The sequence below is a fragment of the Delphinus delphis genome, chromosome X (genome assembly GCF_949987515.2).
Source record: "Delphinus delphis chromosome X, mDelDel1.2, whole genome shotgun sequence".
In the NCBI taxonomy this organism is placed as follows: domain Eukaryota; kingdom Metazoa; phylum Chordata; class Mammalia; order Artiodactyla; family Delphinidae; genus Delphinus; species Delphinus delphis.
Window position 1 is genome coordinate 17,289,338 of NC_082704.1, and position 23,704 is coordinate 17,313,041.

The 23,704-nt window shown below is 38.4% G+C and overlaps 1 protein-coding gene across 3 annotated transcripts in view; it reads left to right on the plus strand.

Moving 5' to 3' along the window:
- The window catches only part of ENOX2 (ecto-NOX disulfide-thiol exchanger 2), a 284,389-nt gene that overhangs the window by 99,441 nt on the left and 161,244 nt on the right, over positions 1 to 23,704 (plus strand). For all 3 annotated transcript variants that reach the window (XM_060002345.1, XM_060002343.1, XM_060002344.1), the window contains one exon: positions 16,973 to 17,116. The gene's annotated coding sequence lies outside the window, so the exon portion shown is untranslated. The remainder of the gene's footprint in view (positions 1 to 16,972; positions 17,117 to 23,704) is intronic.

Genomic DNA, 23,704 nt, shown 5'->3' on the forward strand with positions numbered 1-23,704 from the left:
CTCCAAGACTTTGATTTCTGGCATTCTGGTATACAGTGTGGAGTGCAGTTCCTGAATGTTGGCCACCACCCTGGGAACATTCAACTTAATGATAGTTACGTGAAAGATTTCCTAAAGTTACCATTAAACAAAATGTATTTAACATGGAAGTTGAACAGATTGTAAGGTAGAAGTTTTGACTCCATTTAGATGCTGCTCTTTTGAAGACTTCGCTTATATTTGCCAATCCACATAGCATGTACCATGCACTGCTCTGGTTTGCAATGACCAGAATGGAGTTGTTTCACTGATAGGCCCTCATAGCATTTGACAAGCACCAAAGTTGTTAGAAGCTTTGCTTCAATATAATTGTCACTCCCACTAAACTGCAAAATGACCATTTAAATTTGGAGGATTATCATCCTACTAAACATAAATCAATTCACTATCCTCTAAAGTATAACTTTGTTTAAGAGCAATAGGCAAGCCACAGCCATTCTCTCTGTATTGGATGAGGTTATAAGTGTGTTACCAAATGCTCACATCAGATTGTTACTGAAGCACAATTCTATATCCAAGAGGGAAGATAACTATTAAAAATGAGCTTTAAAAAAAGACATTTTATACATATATTAAAATAGAAAACATAAGCTGATTAGGCAAAGTTCCAAAGATTCATTAGTTTATTAAAGTAGATTGAAATGAATGTTTGAGAGATTTAAATAAATTAACCTTTAATGAGTACCCAGGGGCCAAGGAAGAAGAATGACAGAGGATTAGGAGTATTTTGTCTGATTGTTGCATAATGCACACTGATTAGTTTTTTTTCTGAATGCTCATTGCTGCATAACAATACTAATAAATTAAAAAAAGATTAAATTTAAAATATCTCTAGATTGTAATTGTTGCCTGCTCTTATGTGTACACAAATACCATACTTGGATTTAATAACAGTCCCTATAACTTTGGCAGAGGGATACAAGAACTTTTGTTAGCACATCATTACATTTTGAAATATCTCATATGTGAGCAAAGCTTTGGTCAATTAGGGTAATTTATTCCTAACATGTTAGGCATTCTTTTAGCATTTCAGCATTAGTTTCTTATTCTGATTTTCAGAATACTTGTTCTCTAAATAATATTAATTGATAGCAAGTTACTTAGAAGATATGTTGGTATTTAAACATCTTATTTTTAAAAAACAACTTTTCTGCACTTATAAGTTCTTATTTATAATTAGCAAAATTCTTAAGGAGATTTTTTTTGGAGCAGTGTTGGAAATGCTTTGATTTTTTTCAGGGTGCCTTAACTGTACTACCATTAAATCATTTACTGACTGAAAAATAAGTTTTGAGTAGGTGGTACCAGGAAGGCATTCTTCCAGGCCTCCCGCCTCTCTTGTTTTCTACCCCATTACTGAGTTTTATATCAGGTTTCTATTAATGTCTTCTATCCACACTTCTGTTATTGTTGTTTTATCTTAACTACAGAGCTTAGAGATCATGGTTCAACACATCTTTCAGATGAGGAAACCTTGACCAATAATGACTTGCCCAAGGTTCTCCACTAAGTTAATGGAAGATCAGAGACCAGAGCTTGTGTTTTTGTGGCCTGTTCTTCCACTATACTTAACTGCTTCCTTTGCATTTTTTAGTTTACCAGATCCTTCCTAAAGTTCAGTGGAATCACTAAGGAATCATTGAGGTGACAAGTAATACAGGCAAACGACACTGCAGCCTGATTTTATTAAATGTAGCTGTAGTTTAGACACAGTACTTCCCAACATCCTTCATGACGTTGTACGTGTAGTGGAGTAAATGAATGATCTACTTGAGGGCAGGGATGACGGGCCTGGGGTCCCAAGGGTTGTGAGATTGGAGACTAATCCCCAAGGCAGTGTGGAATCTTTCTCTGGAGATAAGAAAACAGACAGAATATTTCTGAAGCATTTTAGCTATAATCTCCTGAACCAAGGAAAAGAACATAATCCTGTAATTATATTTTGCCTGAATTTTTTCCAAGACTTCAGGTTTTGGTTTAGGGTTTTTGTGGTTGCCAGCAACCCTTCTAACCTTTTCTTTCCATCTTTTCCTTAGAAGCATCATAAACCAGACAAGTTTAGGTATAACCTATTTATACCACACAACCAATACAGTGCCCTGCATATTGTAGGTAGAGAGTAAATGAACTTATTCTCTAAGTGTTGTTTGGTTTTAACCTTAAAAAAAACACAACACTTTGGGTAGTGTATGCGCATTTGCTCCATTTAGACCAGTGGTTTTCAGTCCTGGCTGCACATTAGAATCACCTGGTGGGGGGACTTCCCTGGTGGTCCAGTGGTAAACAATCTCCCTTCCAATGCAGGGGACACAGGAGCGATCCCTGGTCGGGGAACTAAGATCCCACATGCTGTGGGGCAACCAAGCCTGCGCACCACAACTACTGAGCCCACGCGCCTCAACTAGAGAGCCCACATGCTGCAAACTACAGAGCCCATGTGCCACAACTAGAGAGAGAGAAAAAAAAGGCATCACCTGGTGGCTTTTGAAAAATGAGCCACTTAGGCCCCACCCTGATCAATTAAATCAGAATCTCTGGGGGTGGGGACCAGGCATTGGTATTTTTAAAAAATTTCCCAGGTGATTTTAATATGTACAGTGATGAGGCACTGTCTTAAAGTCTCACTCTCTTCTGGAGATACTCCTAACAAGTCTTTGATGTTCGTGACTGAGTTGAGGCAAGAAGTAGCTGGTGAAAAACAAAATAATGTGGGAATGGCTTTTGGCACCATTCACCTTATAGAAAACCAGATTTGGGTCACATGTGTATCAAAGAAAACAATTGCCTTTTAGTAGCCCAAAGGGAGGGTTCTTAAATAGAATTGGTTTACTGCACTATGGCTTTATGCTCATGCTTGGCATCTGTCCAGGAGGTTAGGCTGCTTGGTCAGGTATTCAGGGCCTTAGTTCATTGTTATTGCATTTCTTCTTTCCACCATCAACCTAGGCAAGTGCCCAATTTCCAGGAAATTCTGAGCCTGTTAATTTACCAAGGCTATAAATTTACCAATCCAAATCTGTATCCAAATGATGTATTTCCCCAAACCTTGAACAGGAGAGGCTCAAAAAATAACAAAACAAGAACAATGGAAGATGGAGATGGATTTAATTAGGGAGGGAGTGAAAGTTGAAATGATCTCTGGCTTTTGGGACCATTCCAAGATTCCTATGACATCAATTGGAACCAGAGGATTCTTAAGTCTTTTCCAGTCCTGGATTCTTTTTAAACACAATTTTGGAAAGTTACTATGCTTTCACACTCTGACTTTACGTGGTATAACAGCTTCCTCTATTGTTTAATCAGAATAATTGTGTTGTATGCTTGTTGCCTCTGTGGTGCCTAGAACTCTTAGGTGTTAAGAATCTGTGCAGTGTTTAAGGCCTATCTCCCACAATGGAACATGACTCTAACTCCCATACAGTGCTATTTTGTTGCAGAGAAACTCTTAAGTTGAAAATGTTCACGGAATTGAATTCGGCTATGGCATTCTCTTCGACTCAATCCAACACTTCACAATCTCCTAGGAGCCCTGATTTGCTCTGTCAATTGTTTGTCTCAAAGCATCTTCCTGAAATGAATTTACTTTAAAGTTAAAGATGATTAGAGTGCTTCGTCTCCAGGAGACAATTACAATGCTATATTCTTTGGCAGGGAGAAAAACAACATAGCATTAATTTTTTCAACCTTTCTTTGAGTATTGTTAAAAGGAGAATTGTCAGCTTAATCCAACATACGATAATAACCAAAATACAACTGCTATTAAAATGCAAGGTTTTCTAATAAGATCATTTGGAGAAGTTGTTTGGGAGGAGGAGAAAAGGGAGAAGTATGCAGGGGAAAGGGAAGGAATCTGTTAAGTATTCCTGACCTTCAAAGACACTTTCGTCAGTGAATGCTGCAAACAAAATAAACCGAGTCTGAGACCTATTATTAAAATGTTATTCTCCCTCCATAGCCCAATACTATGTTACCCTGACTCTTAGACTATTATGCTTTATTTTTTTTTCTGGATGAATTGATATCTTTTGACAGGCTTTGTTAAGAATACATAGTAAAGGTCAAGAGTAAGCCATTTGATGGTGTTTCCTGGCAGCCTTTATCCTATGGCAAATAGAGATTGGAAGCAGTTTTCTTTTCCAGTGTAGCTTTGTGGATATGCTTCCAATGAATTGTGCTTTTTCTCATACTGAACTCCCAAACCGTGTAGGATTTTCAGGACTGCGACTTAATTTTAAAATGGATCATCTCAGATTCCTCTCTTCCCCTCAACTTCCAGATTCAATCAGACACTAAATCCAGATGATTCCACTTCATGAATATCTCTGAAATCCATTTCTTTCCATTCATTGCTACTGGTCTGAGGTTACACTACTGTCATCTCTCCACTGTGTCACTTTGGTATTGTAATTGGTCTCTCTGTCTCTGGTGCCTTCTTACCTCCTGTGTGTCCTTCATTCTGCCATAAGCATGAACTTTCTAAGGCAGATATCAGATATTGACAACCCAGAACACCTGCAAACCCATAAACATCGAGAATGAACCCTGAGGTCCTACAATAAGTGCTCTGATAAAAAGGCTCTGTATACTCCTATAGAGAGAGCTTTTGGGGATTAGGAAACATTTCATTGAATAGGTAACATTTGAGTAGGGTTTTTTTTTTACATCTTTATTGGAGTATAATTGCTTTACAATGGTGTGTTAGTTTCTGCTTTATAACAAAGTGAATCAGTTATACATATACATATGTTCCCATATCTCTTCCCTCTTACGTCTCCTTCCCTCCCACCCTCCCTATCCCTCCCCTCCAGGCGGTTACAGAGCACCGAGCTGATCTCCCTGTGCCATGCGGCTGCTTCCCACTAGCTATGTACCTTATGTTTGGTAGTGTATATATGTCCATGCTTCTCTCTCGCTTTGTCACAGCTTACCCTTCCCCCTCCCCATATCCTCAAGTCCATTCTCTAGTAGGTCTGTGTCTTTATTTTGAAGGTTGAATAAAAGCTTTCCAGGTGGAGAAAAGGGAAAATTGTATTTCAAGCAGAGGGAATGGTATATACAGAAGCACAGTATAGAAAGCCCAGAAATAAATCCATCCATATACCGTCAGTTGATCTTCAACAAGGGTGCCAGAGTGCCCCTTGGGAAAAAAAAATAGTATGTTCAATAGATGGTGATGAGAAAATTGATATCCACATACAAAAGAATGAATTTGGACCCATATCTTACACCATACACAAAAATCAACTCAAAATGGATTAAAGATTTAAATATAAAACCTGAAACTGTAAAATACCTAGAAGAAAATCTAGGGGGAAAGCTTTATGACGTTGGTCTTGGCACTGATTTCATGATATGACACCAAAAGCACAGACAATAAAAGCAGAAATAGGGCTTCCCTGGTGGCACAGTGGTTGAGAGTCTGCCTGCTGATGCAGGGGACACGGGTTCGTGCCCCGGTCCGGGAAGATCCCACATGCTGCAGAGCGGCTAGGCCCGTGAGCCATGGCCGCTGAGCCTGCGCGTCCGGAGCCTGTGCTCCGCAACGGGAGAGGCCACAACAGTGAGAGGCCCACGTACCGCAAAAAAGAAAAAAAAAAGAAGCAGAAATAGACAAGTGGTACCCCATCAAACTAAATGGTGTTAGCATAACAAAGGAAACAATCAACTGAGTGAAAAGTCAACCAACCTATTGAATGGGAGAAAACAAAAGAGGTTAATTTCAAAAAATATATATAAAGAACTTCTATAACTCAATAGAAAAAAAACCCTAAAACCCAGTTTTTAAAATGAGCTAAAGACACAAATAAACATTTCTCCAAAGAAGGTATACAAATGGCCAACATGTATATGAAAAGGTGCTCAACATCACTAATCATTAGGGTAATGCAAATCAAAATTAAAATGAGATATTATTTTATACCTGTGAGGATGGCTATTATAAAAAAAAAACAAAGATAAGTGTTGGCAAGGATGTGGAATGATTGGAACCCTTGTACACTGTTGCAGCTGCTATGGAAAACATATGGCGTTTCTTCAGAAAATTAGAAATAGAACTACCATATGATCCAGCAATCCCACTTCTGGGTATTTATCCAAACGAATTGAAATCAGTATCTTTAAAAGATATTAGCACCCCAATGTTCATTGAAGCATTATTCACAATAGCCAAGATATGGAAGCAACCTAAATGTCCAACAAATGAATGAAGAAAGAAAACACAGTATATACATACAGTGGAATATTATTCAACTTAAAAAAAGAAGGAAATCCTGCAATATGCAAGAACATGGATGAAGCTTGAAGATATTATGCTAAATGAACTAAGCCAGTCACAGAAGGACAAATATTGCATGATTCCACTTGTATGAGGTATCTAAAATAGTCAAACTCATAGAATCAGAGCGTATAATGGTAGTTACCAGTAGCTGAGTGGCAGGGGAAATGGAAAATTGCTAATCGACAAGCACAAAGTTTGAACTATGCAAGATGAGTAAATGCTAGAGATCTGTTGTACAACATCATGCCTATAGTTAACAATACTGTATTGTACACTTACAAATTTGTTAAGAAGGTAGAGCTCATGTTAAGTGTTATTACCACAATAAAATTAAGTTTTTAAAACAGAAGCGCAGAGACATGCAAAGGCATAGCATGTTTGAGGAATTTGAGAAGTTTGGTATGAATGAAGTAAAGGATACTTGGGGGAAGTGGCAAGAGATGAAGATGCAGTAATTTGGCCCAGATTTTCTGTGTATTTATCTGCCCTCCTTTCTGGTTGCGATTTTTTTGAGGAACAAAACTGTTTCTTATCAAGTCCTGAAATCCTAGGGCCTAGGATACTGCTAAGTACACAGAATTGTTTGAATGAATTGGATGAATAAGGAGAGAGGCTGTCAATATTGTTTGATTGATTCATTCATTCCAATATGTATTGAATACTTCAATTAGACTCCAGACTGAAGCAAAATTAAGATCCTACTTATTCTTTTATACAACAACAGCAGTAAGACTTGTTTCAAACACAGATTAGTTCTTTTTTGCAGGCTTTTCCTTTATAGTCATTGTTTTCTTGAGGAGTAGATTCTAGCTTTCTCCTCAGTAGTCAGTTTGATTTCAGCCCAGGTACCTCTCTAAAGGAGTTAATCACTTGTCAACACCCTATACTGATACTCCTGAGGTGGAATTGTTATAAAGGAAGTGTGGATCTATAAAGATGCATTAGCATATTACAGTAATCTCTGTTTTCTCCCGTGTGTTTAATTTCACAGCCAACAACGGATTGTTTATCATACATTCTTGAAAAACTAGTTCAAATGAGGCTCAAACATTAGGAATACAGAAAGCATAACTCCAGAACATTAATGATACAGTATAGCAAAATTAATGGTGTAGGGGAAAGGAGAGAGTGTAATATTTTTGGACGTGTAAATGGAGGTTTACTGTATTTATGTAGTTCTGTATTTAGGGGATGCTAAATCACAATCTCATCATTAGTTAATTAGAAAGTAATTAAAATTGTAGCACAGTGATTGGGTAAATAGTTAATGAAGGCTAAATGAATGAATAAAAGAAATCTGGTGAAATTACTGTGTACATTTGGGGAAAAGCAAAGATACACGTTATTCATACAGCGTATCAGTCTTAAAGGATAACCAATATCCTTCTAGTATTAGTTGATAAAATTAATTCTCCAAAGACCAAAAGAGTTTTAGCTCTCATTCTCCCTTAAAAGCATCCTACACGGAAATGCAGATTTATCTGACTGCTACTTCAATTTTCACTCACTTACAGCATGTGAAATTTTGCTGCACTTTGTTTGCAACTTATTTACTGGCGTCTTACGAATCTATTAAAGTAAATTAGTGTGTGTAGTAACCATTGCTACTGAAAGAGCTGGCTCAGCCTAGGCCCCTGACCAGATCCAACTGACTAGCTAGTTGTCAAAACCAGTGGAGTGGTTTCTACAGGGAGAACTGTGCTTGCTTTTGATAATTACCTCAGCTTTATGAAATCAATCAGTCTGAAGGGAAGACCTCATTACAGATCTGACAAGATAGACTCCAATTTCAATACCAGAACAACTCTCTGCCCTCAGGCTCTGAAATCTGCAATTATTTATTTTATTTAGACAGAGACACCCATAATATGGTACCTCTGGGCACGTTCTCAGGCAAGTATTAAACAGATAACCTAATGGTCAGTATGTTAGCAACCTGCCCCTTTCCTGTCACTCAAGTAGAAAATTGGTCAACAGGAATTGCAGCATGGCCTAGAGCCAGCTCAAAGCGGGCACTGATGAATCACCATCTTTCTAATCCTCCACCCCCAAAGATGTGGAGAGAAGGGTAGTTGCTATAACCGTTGCCAGGGCTAAAGTAGAGGAAAATAAGACTTTCTATGAAGACTGCCAGACTTTATCCTAAGGAAAATGATAGATCACCTGTCTACCATCTGTCACTTTGAACTGTTCTATCAAATCAGCATTTTTTGAACTTTGTTTTCATTGAGGAATGTGATTTCGCTGTGTTTCCCAAGCCTTAAGTTGAACAGGGGAAAAGAGTCCTGAAGCATTCTTGTTGAAGTTAGAAATATGTATTTTGCTTTCCTGCTCACGGAACTCAAATACCTTAACAGATTTAGTTCAGACTTCTCTCAAATAACTCACCTTTACCAGGCCTGGGAGATATCAGCCTCCTAGGAAAAACACAGAGAACATTCTGAGCATAGGAAAATATGGGTTTAGAGAGAAATGGACCTTCTGTACTCCAGCTCAAGTGTCACTGTTAGCAGTGTTCTAATAATACAGCAACCAGCTGAAAGTGAGCACTGATTAAAGCTTTGGGAGGAGGCATTTAAGTTGTAAGGGGAAAATGTGGTTCTTTCATGTTGGAAAGTTCAAGGTGGTGACAAATATCGTCTCCTTTCCTAAAAATAGTACAAGCAAAGAGCAGTCACTGACTACTCCCAGCATTATTTACTAATGTTTTACCTTGATGGCTGTGTATTATCTGAAAAACAGGACTATAAAATGAATCCAAAGCTAACATCTTCTAAGCCATAAATAGGATATAGTGTGGGGGCCTAAGGAGCCACACTATTCAAATTTTCTTAATCCATTTTTGGACAAATACATATAAATCCCCAACTGAGTTAGAAGAAGGGAGCTAACACTTATTTAGTGTCTGATATATGATAGACCTTAGACATACATTCTCTCATTTAATTTTCTTCACTTCCCTATAAGGGGTGTCATTATCATCCCCATTCTGCAGTACAGAAACAATCTCAGAGAAATCAAGTGACTTGTTTTATACACCTCGTAAGTGGCACACCTAGTAAGTGGCAGATATGGGTTTGAATCCAGGTCTGACTCTAGAGCAACTTATAAGATTTTCTGTGATGATGGAAATACTTTATACTGTGCTGTCCAATACAGTAGCCACTAGCCATATGTGGCTGCCGAGCACTTGAAATGTGGCTAGTGCAACTGAGGAACTGAACTTTTTATTTTATTTTATTTTAATTCATTTAAACTTAGATTTAAATGGCTTCATCTGTCTAATGGCTACTGTGTTGGATGGTACATCTCTAGGGATTGCCTTTTCTTGATTGTAGTTTGTAAAGCAGGAATCTGTAACCTGGTGTCCGTAGACATATTAGGAGAAGATCCATATATGGGATTTCTTTTATAGTGTTTTCTTATAGAAAGGTCTTAGTCAGTAGAAGGACTGCTTCGCTTCTTGGAAAGGGATAGTGAAGTTATGCAGAGTCATAGTCAGGGGTACAGTGTATGATAGTCTACCACCACTCCCCAAAGAGACTTTGGGGATCCTAGGATAGAGGGGATACCAGGAATGCTGAAGGAACCCCCCAAACCATATTTCCTTCTCCCTTCATAACAGCCCCAGCAGCAGGTTGGTTGACATCTGGGATGGGAAACACAACTATTATACCCAAAGTTGTAGCTGAGTTCAGTTCTATACACATGTCTGGAGTGCTTATAATATTGTACAAGGCACCATGCCAGGCATCTTGGAGGAGAGATTTTTTAAATGACTGGGACATAAAGTCTGTCCTCAGGGAGTTTACAACTTAGTGGTGATGGGCTAAGGCAGGAGGGAAGGGAGAATAAGACAAATACTCAAAGAACTATAACACAAGGCATGCTCTGAAAGGCATAGGAAAAGTACAGATTAAGATCTGAGGAAGGCCAGAATGGTGTTTATTAGTAATAGTGCTTATTAGCTGTGTGACCCTGGGAAATTTAAATTCTATAAATTTACCTTTCTTTGTTGTAAATGGGGCAAATAACTAGAAAATAAAATAGTGGGATAATGAATATAAGGCAGGACACATCCTGAACAGTCAATGAATGGTAGTTCCCCTGGTGGCCCTGCTCCACTGCTGTGTATGTATTGGGTTGGGTGGAGGTGGATAAGGGAAGGCATCATGAAGGAAATAACATCTGAGATAAACCCTAAAGGAAAGATAGTCTTTTGAAGGCTGGAAATCAAGAAGTAAGTGGAGGAATAGCGTGAGCCAAAGCTGTGGAAGTAGGAAAGTACTGGAATGATTCAATGAATGCTAGGTAGTCTCATTTTGCTAGTGTCAGCTTTTTTTACCTAAAGTACGATTCCCCACACCAGCAGGGTCAGCATCACCTGGGAACTTGTTAGAAAAGCAGAACACAACCCAGACTTATTGACTCAAAATCTGCATTTTAACAAGATTCCCGGGGAACATGTGTGCACATTGAAGTTCAGGAAGTATTGAAGTAGAGCACAAGCTGGAGCATAGTAGAAGACAAGGCTCAGAATGGTGGGGCCTTATTAGGAAGGACTTGAATGCCTGACCAAGTAGTTTGGGAAGTCATTAAAAGTTGCTGTAGGATCACTGTCAATGAAAATCCACCTGTGACCTGTATCACACCTTGAAAAAGGTGACTTAAGCATCATTTTGGCTCTGAAAATTCTTATGCTCACCACCATTCAAGCAAGCTCCTTAGTAAAAGAAGACTTTGGCCCTTTTCTTTCTGATCACTTCCCCGTTCCCTTCACTCACCCATTAATCTTTTACAGTTACCCTTGCTTCAGCTAAATCAGTTATACAGAATATTGAACCCTCAAAATTGACAAAGTAGGTTTCATTTGTTTGACATCAGCTAAGACCTGGAACTGAGAAATGTTCATTTTTTTTGGCTACTAACCCCTGTGGCTGGAGAGTGATACTGCAGTTCAGCTCTTTTTAGAAATTGTAAATATTCTCTCAGAAGTAGCAGGTGGAATTGCTGGGTAGTGAGAACTAAAAATGTGGAGTCAGGGGTTTTCAGGCCAGGACTGAGGAAGGAGGAGGGGCTCCCAAGGATGGATAAATCCTACAAAAGCACCTGCCAGCACATCAAGGGCTTGGCTATTATTCTAACCCCTTACTTCAAGAGTTTTGAATTAAAAACTAATTTGGAGACCTTCTTTACCATGGAGTCCCATATCTGATTTTAAACTAAAGTCAATTGGAAAATAGGACTCGGGTTACAGAAATTTGTTTTATACACAAATTAGCTATAAAGTTCCTTTTGCCAAAAACTGACATTCTATTTTTTCAACATGAATGTCTGTCTGGAGATTGCTGCCTTGAATTGAATTTACCAGATTTCTCAGGACCTGACCATTTTCTTTTAAAGAGAACTAATCCAGAGTAGAATTGTGTTTCTTTGTGCTAAGGTTGAACCACCTTAAGTCTGTGGGCTGCAGCTGCAAATAAGAAGTGACAGGGACCCACAGGGTCATGTTTTGGTGCTGTAACCTGGGGCAATCATTAAACGTGTTAGATTGCATCATGAAGGTTAGTCCTAATTTGACCTGATAGTAGAAAGCTCTGTAAAGTGAATTGTGGCAGTAACTATTACAGCAGCTGGGCACAAAGACATCATTGATCTTTCACAAGAATCATGAAAATTCTTCAGTGTTTTCCTCAAAGCCCAGGAATCATTTGTGTCTGTATGGCAGACATCATTGCATGTGAACTCCTTGACCTGCAGATTGGAGGATTCACTGGGAACCACACTTCATTCTGAGATGTTTAATCTCCTGGTTCCATTGGTTAATAAATGTCATTCTCCAACGACCCCATCCTCACCCTTCCCCAATATGCATACTTTCTATAGTGGCCTCATGTGGGTTATAAAGTCAGAGAATCTGTATTTTGACATGACATGAAATAACAGCTGGTCAGCTGTCTAAACCAGTCAACCTGGTTTTAGACAAGATTACATTACCACATGGACTTTAATTGTGAACATAAGATACAGAAATAGCAGAATTCTATAGCACTAATGTTTATTATCTGTTTTACTTTAACAATTCATGCTTCCTTTTAGACAAACTGTGTATCTTGTGAGGTTAGGCGATGAGGGGACAAGATGGGAGGAGAAATGAATGAGCAAGGATCAAAGTTTTATTAAATTTATCCTCAGGAATAAAAGGGCAAATAATATGAGGAAATATATAAGACTTTAGAATATTTCTTTATTCTGTTAATTCTTGATGACTCCCTCATTTGTTTTTCTTGCAGTGATTATCAGTAGAGTCCTTAAAAAGTTAGACATCCCATGTGCTCATTTTAGGGACAATAAGCAAGTTAACAATTGAACAAAATGTATCCTACTTCACAGGCAGTCTTGGGGAGATGAAAGGAACCCTCAAAATAGAGTAAGTGGTAGTTTTAAAAAAGGTAAGGAAAGCAAGCTGAATCCCTAGGAGCATAGCAAGGAATGGTCCCCAGGCTAAGAAGTAACCCCTGGATTTAGGCCTGTCCTGAATTCTATAGATGAGATTTCTGGTTTGCATAGAAGAGTCAACTAAATAGCCTCAGAAGTTTCTTCCTAGGGAATTTCCTGGTGGTCCAGTGGTTAGGACTCCACGCTTTCACTGCTATGGGCTGCATGGCACAGAAAAAAAAAGTTTCTTCTTAATCTAATATTTTCTTAATATCTTCCTTATCTAATAGTTCCATCATGTCTAGTAGAAAAATGGTAGAAATAGCTTCCATAAGAGATTTAAAGGTAAATTCTGTAGTTTGGGTGAGAATTAAAATATCATAATTGCTAATATTTTATATTCAAGTCATAATTGAAATTTCTGCAATAAGAATTCTTGAAATTAAAGTGGTGGTGGTTTTCCTTTTAGAATTTAGGTAGTTTTAATGGGGCTATTTTACTTAAAATAGCACTCCAAATGTGGACCACATATACATGACACAGAAAAGATCCTATAAGTACCTACTGATTTACTGGTTGATTTAGTGCTGTCTTAAAGGAGGAATGAAACAATACAATAAAAGTAGCTGGGAAGCACTAGTGTCATAGAATTTTGCTATGTCTATAGCTCTTGTTTTCAAGCTACAAATCTTTGGAGACTGTATTGGGTCTTGGATAATATAAAATGTGGATTGGTATTCAATGGATCAGCTTACTGAGTGGGATGTCTCTCTCTCCTTGATATGAGGTCTTTTTCTATAAGAAACAATGCCTGAGATGGTGTGTTGAATTATCAAGATTTTCATATATTTGGATCATTTATGAGGTGGATACACAGAAGGTACTTGAAATCTCGGTTTTATTCAGTGCCAAACAAAAATCTGTACATTAGTACAGGGAGCAAAATACCTAAAGCCCTAAAGTTACCATCTGGGACTAAATAAAAGGGAAGAACAATTATAGCCAAATGTCTATAACTGAATACATTTAATTCATCAGATTTTGTTCCTGGACTCCTTCAACTTTTAGAAAACAGTACAAACAGCAATAAAAAGGTTCAATGATGAAAGTAGGGTATATCCTTGGATAAAGGCAAATTCAGACCAATCTCACATTGTACATCAAAAATTCTAGAAATTAGAAATGGAAATTTGCAGTTAATATTTATTGAGCATCTGCTATATGCCAGATGTGATGCAGAATGTTCTACATATGTGATCTCACTTAATCCTTTTAACAGTCCCATGAGTTAGGTACTGTTATCAGCCTCCTTTTACAGGTCATAGCTCTGAAGCTCTGTAATATCCTCAGTTACCAACTTAATAAGGCAGGAAAATGGACTAATATATTATTCTGTAAAATATCAAATGCAAAAGAAAAAAATTTCTGATTAACCATTATTAATCAGAACCTCCTAATCCCTGAGCATTCCTTTTGATCAAGATATTACCATCCTGCAGTATAGTACTCAAATGATGGAGATGCATTTGAAATCGAATTATTTTAAGTAATGTTGATATAATCAGCATCAGAACTTTTGTCATTAATTCTTTATTCTAACTACATGAGTTAATAGAATGCATCACCTACTTCCTCCCTATTGAGAATTAATTCATTCAACACTCACTATGTGCCAGGCATGGTGCTAGGCACCAGGGATACAGTTGTGGGAGAGAGAGAGAGAGAGGTCCTCCTTAGAAGAGCTGCTTACAAACTTCAAACTTATAGGGGAAAAGTTTGTTTTAATTCACTTAGAATATACATTTTTCTGCTTATCTTTACAACAGCTCTGTGCAGTGTTATCATCCCCCTTTTACACATTATGAAACTAAGACTAAGGGCGATTACATGAATTGCCAGAAGCTACCCAGATAGTAAAGGACAGATCCAGGATTAGAACCCTGATCTGTCAGGCTTCAAAGCACATATTGTTTCCACTATACTATTCCATCTTCCGTGGAACTTTTTTTGGTCAGTCTGATATTGCCGAAAGAAATACCAAGAAAAGTTTTGGAATAGTACACTAATCACATTTGACTCTGTGACTACTCAGGTGCAAGAAACATCTTCATTTGCAAGTTATATAAAAATCTAGTCTTCTTTGAAAATAGTCTTGGTCATGATCTGAATGTTTTCTAATACATAGTGATCAGTATTTGTTTCTTTAGTTCTAGTCATGGTAGGGATTTAATAGGACATGGATATGATATGGTGAATGGTTGACTTAAGATACAGAAGCAAGTTTTCATTCTCTCACTTACTCACTCAGATGATGTAAAGGAAAAATGTTTGACTGGTCCCAGAAGACATTTAATGGAGGTGTTCCAAGTGGAATCTGATTGTAGAAGAAATGGTATTTGTTACATGGGCTGAAAACAGCATAGGGATATTTTTTATTAAAAACAAGAATGTAGGGCTTCCCTGGTGGTGCAGTGGTTGAGAGTCCGCCTGCCGATGCAGGGGACACGGGTTCGTGCCCCGGTCCAGGAAGATCCCACATGCCGCGGAGCGGCTAGGCCCGTGAGCCATGGCCGCTGAGCCTGCGTGTCCGGAGCCTGCACTCCACAACGGGAGAGGCCACAACAGTGAGAGGCCCGCATACCGCAAAAAAAAAAAAAACCAAAAAAAACTACAAAATAAAACAAGAATATAAAGCCATTTTGTTAGAACCTTAGCATTCATTTTACTGAAACTTGATTGACCTTTAGCTGACTGGATTCCAAATTTTCATTGACATTTTACAAACATTACCTTAAGAATTGTACAGCTGCGGGCCATAGAAAAATTGAGGATTAAAGAGTGAGCCATAGCAGGCCAACTTGATTCCTCTTTTGATAGGATTAGAGGACCAGTAGTAGATAAAAGGCTTTGGAGAGATCACCTAACTTTGGACTTTAACAAAGCTTTTCATTCCACATTTCATGAAGTTTTTTTTTAAACATCTTTATTGGAGTATAATTGCTTTACAATGGTGTGTTAGTTTCTGCTCTATAACAAAGTGAATCAGCTATACATATACATATATCCCCATATCTCCTCCCTCTTGCGTCTCCCTTCCACCCTCCCTATCCCACCCTTCTAGGTGGTCACAGAGCACCCAGCTGATCTCCCTGTGTTATGTGGCTGCTTCCCACTAGCTATCTGTTTTACATTTGTCAGTATATATTAGTCCATGCCACTCTCTCATTTCGTCCCAGCTTACCCTTTCCCCTCCCCGTGTCCTCAAGTCCATTCTCTACATCTGCGTCTTTATTCCTGTCCTGCCCCTAGGTTCTTCAGAACTTTTTTTTTTTTAAGATTCCATATATATGTGTTAGCATACGGTATTTGTTTTTCTTTCTGACTTACTTCACTCTGTATGACAGTCTCTAGGTCCATCCATCTCACTACAAATAACTCAATTTCGTTTCTTTTTATGGCTGAGTAATATTTCATTGTATATATGTGCCACATCTTCTTTATCCATTCATCGGTCGATGAACGCTTAGGTTGCTTCCATGTCCTGGCTATTGTAAATAGAGCTGCAATGAACATTGTGGTACATGACTCTTTTTGAATTATGGTTTTCTCAGGGTATATGCCCAGGAGTGGGATTGCTGGGTCATATGGTATTCATAAAGTTTTAATTGAAACACTTGAAATTCCAGATGCTCTGCCAGGGGAGTAAGAAACTATCTCTGCTCATCCCTGGCTGAAACCAATAGGACTTGGATAATAGAAAATGCCTTTTACCATTTTATATGGTGCAGCAGCTACTAGTAAAGTGACCATGCTCTGGGATCATTTGAAGAAGATGGGATTAACCCTACTCAAACTTGGGTTGTAATTCCCCATCACTCCAATTACTAAATAACCCCCTTGCGAGTTCTATTATCTCTTTAAGGGAGGAGGAGGTAGAAGATAATTGATAGCTTGTGGTCAAAAATGTTAATTTCCGAGAAACAGGAGGGATCTTACAAATGACAGAGTCATGGTCTTATAAGAGCCTATATTTTAATTCTGTATTTATCAACAAGATCTGTAAAACAGTGCAGAGGGCAACTGGCTTTAAGGAATTCATCTGTTATTCCTGGGCTGTTAAGATTTAGAGAGTTTTCCTCTAGTGGCTCATATAATAAAATCTGGAGACATCCCAGTCCTTAATGGAGTCTGGATTTTGGCTTTCTTTTTCTTCTTTAGGGTTGAACCAGCTGCCCTTTGACCCTGCCAACAACAACGAGCCCCTGCAGTTTGGCAGTACCAGTGGCCCTCTGGTCACAGAAGGCCTCATTGAGAATGGAGGGGAGTCAAGCAAGAAAAGAAAGAGAACAAATGCTCCTTCAGGTAAGCTAGACGATAATCCATTCTCTTAGGCCAGTGCCACTGAGTCAACATTGTCCCAGAAACTAGTATGTAGTGGGCACTGTGCTATGATTTGTATGAGCTACAGAAATGAGAAAGAGTCCCCTGCCCTCAAGGAACTCATGGTAGAATAGAGGGCAGAAAAAGCACATACTTGAATAACTCTAATAAGATAGAGTATCATCAGTGCTGTGGTAAATGTGTAAAAGGGAAAAAAAACTATGGGAGCCCAAACAGGGAAAGAGTTTAATTCAGCTTTAGGCATCATGGAACACTTCACAGCAGAAGTGGCATTTGTAGCTGGCCCTTGAATGGGTAGACTTAAGACAAGAAGAGATGAGTAAAGAACATTTGGTTTAGGTATAAGGAATTACATGAGTGAATGATGTCACTATACATCTTTCTTTGTATATACAAGTGGTGGCTACCCTCACTTGTACTCCTAATGTGGATAACTGCATACATTTGCATGTCCCCACCCCACCCCTGTTTCCCCCAGTACACACAATGCCCACATGTGTTCTATGCCCTCATAGCTCTCTTAGAACAGCTGATGAACAGATTGTCCTAAATCCTGTATAACAGCCAACTGAATTTCTAGCCTCCCCTGCAATTCCCCCATCCTTCATGCTCCGTTGGCCCATTCTCATGTTAAATTTCTCCAGAGTGAGTGGGGAAACAATGGGAGACCAGATCTTAACTGATCACTTAATATTTTAAAATTTCATCTCTTTGTTACTTGGCTATTCATTTGAAAATAGTATCCGTAGTCTACAGAGACTGATCTGAGATTTTAAGGTGGGCCTAATAGACATGTTCATGGGGTTTTTGGTTTTGTTCTGTTTTTTACTATTACTTTTACATTCAGCTTATAAAATGGAGCATGTTTACATACAACATCATACCTGACTCTTAGATCATAGGTCTTTCTGCTTATGAATCAAGATATTTATTAAATACAAGTTTGGAAAACAAAAATACAGTAAGGCATTAGCTATCTGGAGCCCTCCAGAAAAGTATGATTTTTAGAGAGCTGTATTTTCTGGAGCATTGGAAAGGCATAGTATACAGCCAAGGAATTGGACTGAGTTGTAGTTGTAGTCCCACCTCTCTCTCTGTGGCCTAGGGTGTGTTCCTTAACCTCTCTGACTTTCACTTCAACTGTAAAGTTAGAAATGGTACTAAAACTTCCTAGGATTATTAGTAGAGTTAAATGAAATTATGTAGGTAAAGGGCTTAGCTTGATATCTGCACACACTTCATCACTTAAAAAATCAGTTAATAAATGTTGCTATTTTATTGTTATTATTATTATATGATAATATTATGAACTTCATTGTTTTAAGCATCAATGCACTTCACATTTTTAGGTTAACCATTATGAATACAAATCGTGTGTGTGTGTGTATGTGTGTGTGTAAACTTATCTGTCTTTTTAAGGCATATATTCAACATAATCTAAACTTTGCTTGATCATTTAAAGGGAAAATTTTAGTCATTAGTCATTGTACTGCTCTATAATATTCTATTATAGTTTTCTGGGTTTACTAAGGAATATAGGCCTTTTAACTCTAAATTGTCCTAGACTGTGGTGGCTTTTTAGTTATTACAGCCACATCAGCCACATTTTATCCACGTCCTGTCTCCTTTCTGCAGTGTGCAGTCATTTCTAGTTTCTCTCAGTGTCCCTTCATGTAACAGCCCTTTTTCTCCTTCTTCTTAGTTACAAACTTTAAAAAACAAACAAACAAGATCTCCAAGTTGGTGTGTCAACTTAGTATGTTAAGTAAGAGTTAAATCAGCTGTGAGAGAACCTGCTATGGAGAGATATACAGGATTTTAGGCATCAACTTTAAGACATCTATTTTGGCTGCTCTGAGGCCTTTTTTGATCACTTATTAGTTTTTCCACTGTGTTCATGGTAAGTGATGTGCTGGTTTAGAGTAATACCTCCTGAACATTGGTTAACTCATGAGGGTGGAGAAAGGGGGTATGTATAAATCTGAATTGTGAACCAACTATAAAGAATTGCAATTTTATTTCTAATGAGCATATTCAGTGAGAGCAAAGTAACTGTTGCAGATATAGGATTTTAGCAGTAGATTATGTTCATCTATAATTAGCAGAATCAATCTGCATTCTAATAATGAATATGCCTAAGTTCTTAAAAAACAGCATGTTCTTAAAGATAGGTGAACTAGGCCCCTGGCAGGCTAAATTAGCTCCCTTGTAATCTTTTCAACACTATTTGCTTAGTGAACCCTTTCTTTGTAAGTAGTACAAAGGTAACTCCAGCCCAGGTTAAATTACCACAAATTCCAAATTAGTGTAGTCCAGATTAATGAGATTTTACTACACAGGGAGTCTCATAATTGTTCAGCTGACAATCTTATGGTATTATAAATGGGCAGATTGTTTTATAAAGGTATTTTTTTCCTATGCAGTTGTAGACAAAAGGAAGAGGGAAGATATTTTGTGAGTAGGAACTTCCTTCTTCCTTTATCACATTCCCTGCCTCTTGGTAAGGAGGAAAGCTAGGGTTAGAAGTCCTTACAGGAGCTACCAGCCATTTCAGTTGTAAGTTGAGATACTCATCCAGCCATTACATCATTCAACCCTGTGACCCCTTTGAATCTAAACCATCTCTCTTCCTCTTCTGTCACTACAAATGATGGAAGGGTCTGTGCCTGCAGCTCCAGTTCCTTTACATTCTATTCTTCTTCCTTTCTCACCCCTCCTTTCTCACCTTTTTCTACAAACTGCCTCTCTCCTTTTATACGAGAATTGATCTCTTAAAAGTCACCAGCGACCTCCATATTGTCACAGTTAGTGGCCTTATGACAGGTCTCAACTACCTTGACCTGTTTGCTTTATTTCATGCTGTTAACAACCTCCCCTTGTTTGAATTCTTTCTACTTCTGCTTTCTTTGGCAATACACTGCAGATTCCTCTTCCTTTTCTGACTCCTTCAAGCATTCTATCTCCTTTTCTTCCTACCTCCACTTTAAGTGAGGGTATTATTATCCACATTTATAGGTGAAAAAATAAAGGATAAATAAACTTACCCAAGGGTGAACATTTAGCAAGTGGTTTAACTAGGCATCCAACTCCAAAGCCTTTCTCTAACTACTCTCCCAGAATTACTATGTCTGTAGATGTTAGGAATCTGGACCCATTATTAAAATGCATATTAAGCATTGCTGGCACACTAGGGAAAGCTGTGTTTGTGTGAGAATAAGGCAAGCAGAGCTTGGATTTGATCATCTCTAGGATCCCTTCAAACTCTGAGATCCCATGGTTCCTTCTTTGCAGCTTTCTTTTCTGCTACTCTCAACAAGTCTTCTATTTCAGCCAAGGTTGTCTGCTACCTCTCTCCAAATAGGCACTGGGCCTGCCTACTTCAGGACCTTGCTCATGCCATTTCCTTTGCCTAGCATGCTTGTCCTCTTCTTTCATGTGTCAAAATCCTATCCAATTGACAGCATCTAGTACAAGTCCTACCTTCTCCAGGAAGCCTTCTGGATCATCCCAGTTAGAATTGTTCACTTGTACCTCTGAAACCCCTTGGTTGTTATATTCATATGAATCACTTGACACTGATTATAGACCACCTTGAACTATTGGCTATCTGTTCATAGTAATATGTCTTAACCTTTCAACTTAGTCATCAGCCCCTCATTGGAAGGGCCCCTTATTCATGTCTTTTGGCAGAGATACGGTGTCTTGCATACAATAGATGTTCAAGAAATATTTGTTGGTTGATCACATATCTGGCTGAAGAATTGCTTTCCCTTTGCCTTAATATTCTCTATTATTCTCTTGTCACTCCCAGGGTGGAGCTGTGCACAAACTGGGCACTCGGTATCTAATGTTGATCAACTGACTGCCTCACTTGTCCCTAAAGGTCAGACTCCAGACATTTGTGAGATTATATCCCTAGAGCAACCACACATCGAATCTGGGTGCTTGTGAAACCTGGCCCTAATGGAATCTCTTCTTCTTAACTAGATGAAATTTCATGAGTGTCCAAGGGAAACTGATAGGTGGAATTGGGTGTCTTGTCCCAATTCCTCTGTGAAGTAGATCCGTAACCTGGATTAGATATTACTGCAATATTTGGCCATAAACTCTTGCTATGTGGATCTGGCTGCTTTGCAGCTTTTATCTTAAGGTGAGCTCAGAATTCTTCAATGTGTTTGCTCTCAAATTTCACCTTTTCCCCATGGAAATGTTTCCTTGGTGATGCTGCAGCTGCACAAATTGTTTAAGATTGTGGTTAGTCCACTTATTCACATGATGCTCTATGGCCAAAGAGTAGAAGATTTTTAAACCCTTGTCAAATCATAGTGCCAAGTTTCTGTCCAGAAGATACGAACTGTCTCCTGGTTTGAGATCCACCTGGATTTGTAGAAACAGATACCAACCCTCTTCTCAAATACTTCCACTAAAGTGGAAGAATCCATGAGTCAGCAAGGCCAACCAGATGATGACTAAAACCAAATGCACTGTTTTAAGCACCAACATCATGGTACACTGGCATTCTAAGAAGGTGCCAGCTCATTGGAAGAGTGGGCAACTAACCTGGGGATAATTATAATTCCAGAATGATCATCCAGATGTGGACATAGTCCTATTTCTATTGTCTTCTCTCATAGCTCTGCATTGAAAGATAGGTTTGCATTTAATTATGTGATGCCTAATACTAAGCAGTTTTGCCAAAGTTCATGTGAATAATGAATAGTTCAGTATGAAAAGAGGGATCTTCAGCCATTTTCCATTTGCAATAATGATTGAACCCCAAGAGTTCAACTTCTCCAGGAAGACCCTTCAATTCAATAATAATTTGCATCACTATTGTGATTCTTTCTTTCTCTTAACATATTTTCATATTCATTTCATTTTACAGATGAGGTACTAATAACCAGAGAGGAGAAATAACTTTGACTGAGGTGGAATAGCATCACCAGAAATGTTAGTATATGATAAGGACCTCCAGGTAATATCTAAACTTGATCATAGGCCCCTAACTCAGTTCTCAAGGTTTCTTTTAGAATTTCTGGAAGTCAGAATGAGACGACAATATGAAAGACAGTGAACAGTCTCAGCACTGCCAAGACTAAATTAACAAGAGGAAGTAGGCCTGCAAAGCAGCAAGGAGAGGTTCAGTCAGACATAAGGGAGAACTGTATTGGAATGAGTTATCAGGGGAAGTTGTTTAAGCCTGCTTGGAAAAGAAATATAAAAATGAGATGAACACTCATCTGCCTGGGAGTACTTTTGTTTCCTTTCTTACCTAGAAGAAGGGCAATGAACCAGGAAACTTTTTTATGACACTTACAGCCCTTTGATTTACCTTAGACTCACAGGGCTGAGACTTTTATTTCACGTGTACTTTGAAGTCCACAAATGAAAGCATTGATTGTTTTTAAAGAGAGAAAAGGCCACCGTTTTATATCTTGGTGTGTGGTATTTCTAGCATGTCAGCTGAATTATTATATTGCCAAAGGCAAGAAGAGCCTATTGTTCCTTCAGATGGAATTAAATAAGAAAATGAGTAGACTAATAGCCCTACTCAGTTTCTTTAGTCCTTTGGACATTTTTATCTGATTACAGTTTCAAAAAAATAAAACCTTATCTTGATAATGAGACGATCAAAAAAGTAAGCTGACTTCTTTCTTTCTCAGTTCTGATAGAAACTCAGTGTGAAATTTTTCATCTTAAAGGACTGTCAGGGGGAGGGGAGATTGAGGGTGGCATGGAAGAGGCAAGATAGAAAAATGCAAATATGTCTCTCTTAAGTTGCTCCAACAATTGGAATAGTTTTGGAATGATTTTGTGACTTCATTGTACCTCATAAGTTCTTCTCTCACAGACATTAAGTGTGAGTCAGCCTCATGTGTTGGTAATATAGAGGCAAGTGGAAGCTGTTGAATCATAGTATTTTAGAGTTGGAGGCAATCTTGTCTAACTCCATCATTTTCACAAATGAAGAAACTGAAAGCCAGAGAAGGGACTTTTCTAAAGTCACATGATTAATTAGTAGCAAAACTAGAACTGATTATTACCAGATCTTTATAATCATTTCAAGTTGGCTAGGACTGTGGCATGTGATTGATTCATTTGTATTGCAGAAAGTATATCTATAACCTAGAGGAGCTGGCTTCCCCCATGCTAGTAGTATTACGTGATCTATAGCAAGCTAGCCCAGTGGTGTATGAGGTCCCATATCTGTTCTGTCTGCCACACAGGGGAGGGCCCTTTGATCTCAAACTAGAAAAGGAGTTTGAGTCTGGGAAACACCTATGAGGGAATTGCTTTTATAGAGCTGAACTCCAGCAGCTCAGCAAATCACAGAAGAAACTCTTTGTGACACCTGCTTACTTGGCAGGGGACAGTTTGTGTCCCCCATCCAAGCCCACCCTAAGGCCACTCCATCCAAATAGGAAAAAATTTTATAATCATGTTTTATCTGTTATTTAAACTTTGTTACATAATTTTGTCTAGAGGATCTTTTTTTTAACATCTTTATTGGAGTATAATTGCTTTACAATGGTGTGTTAGTTTCTGCTT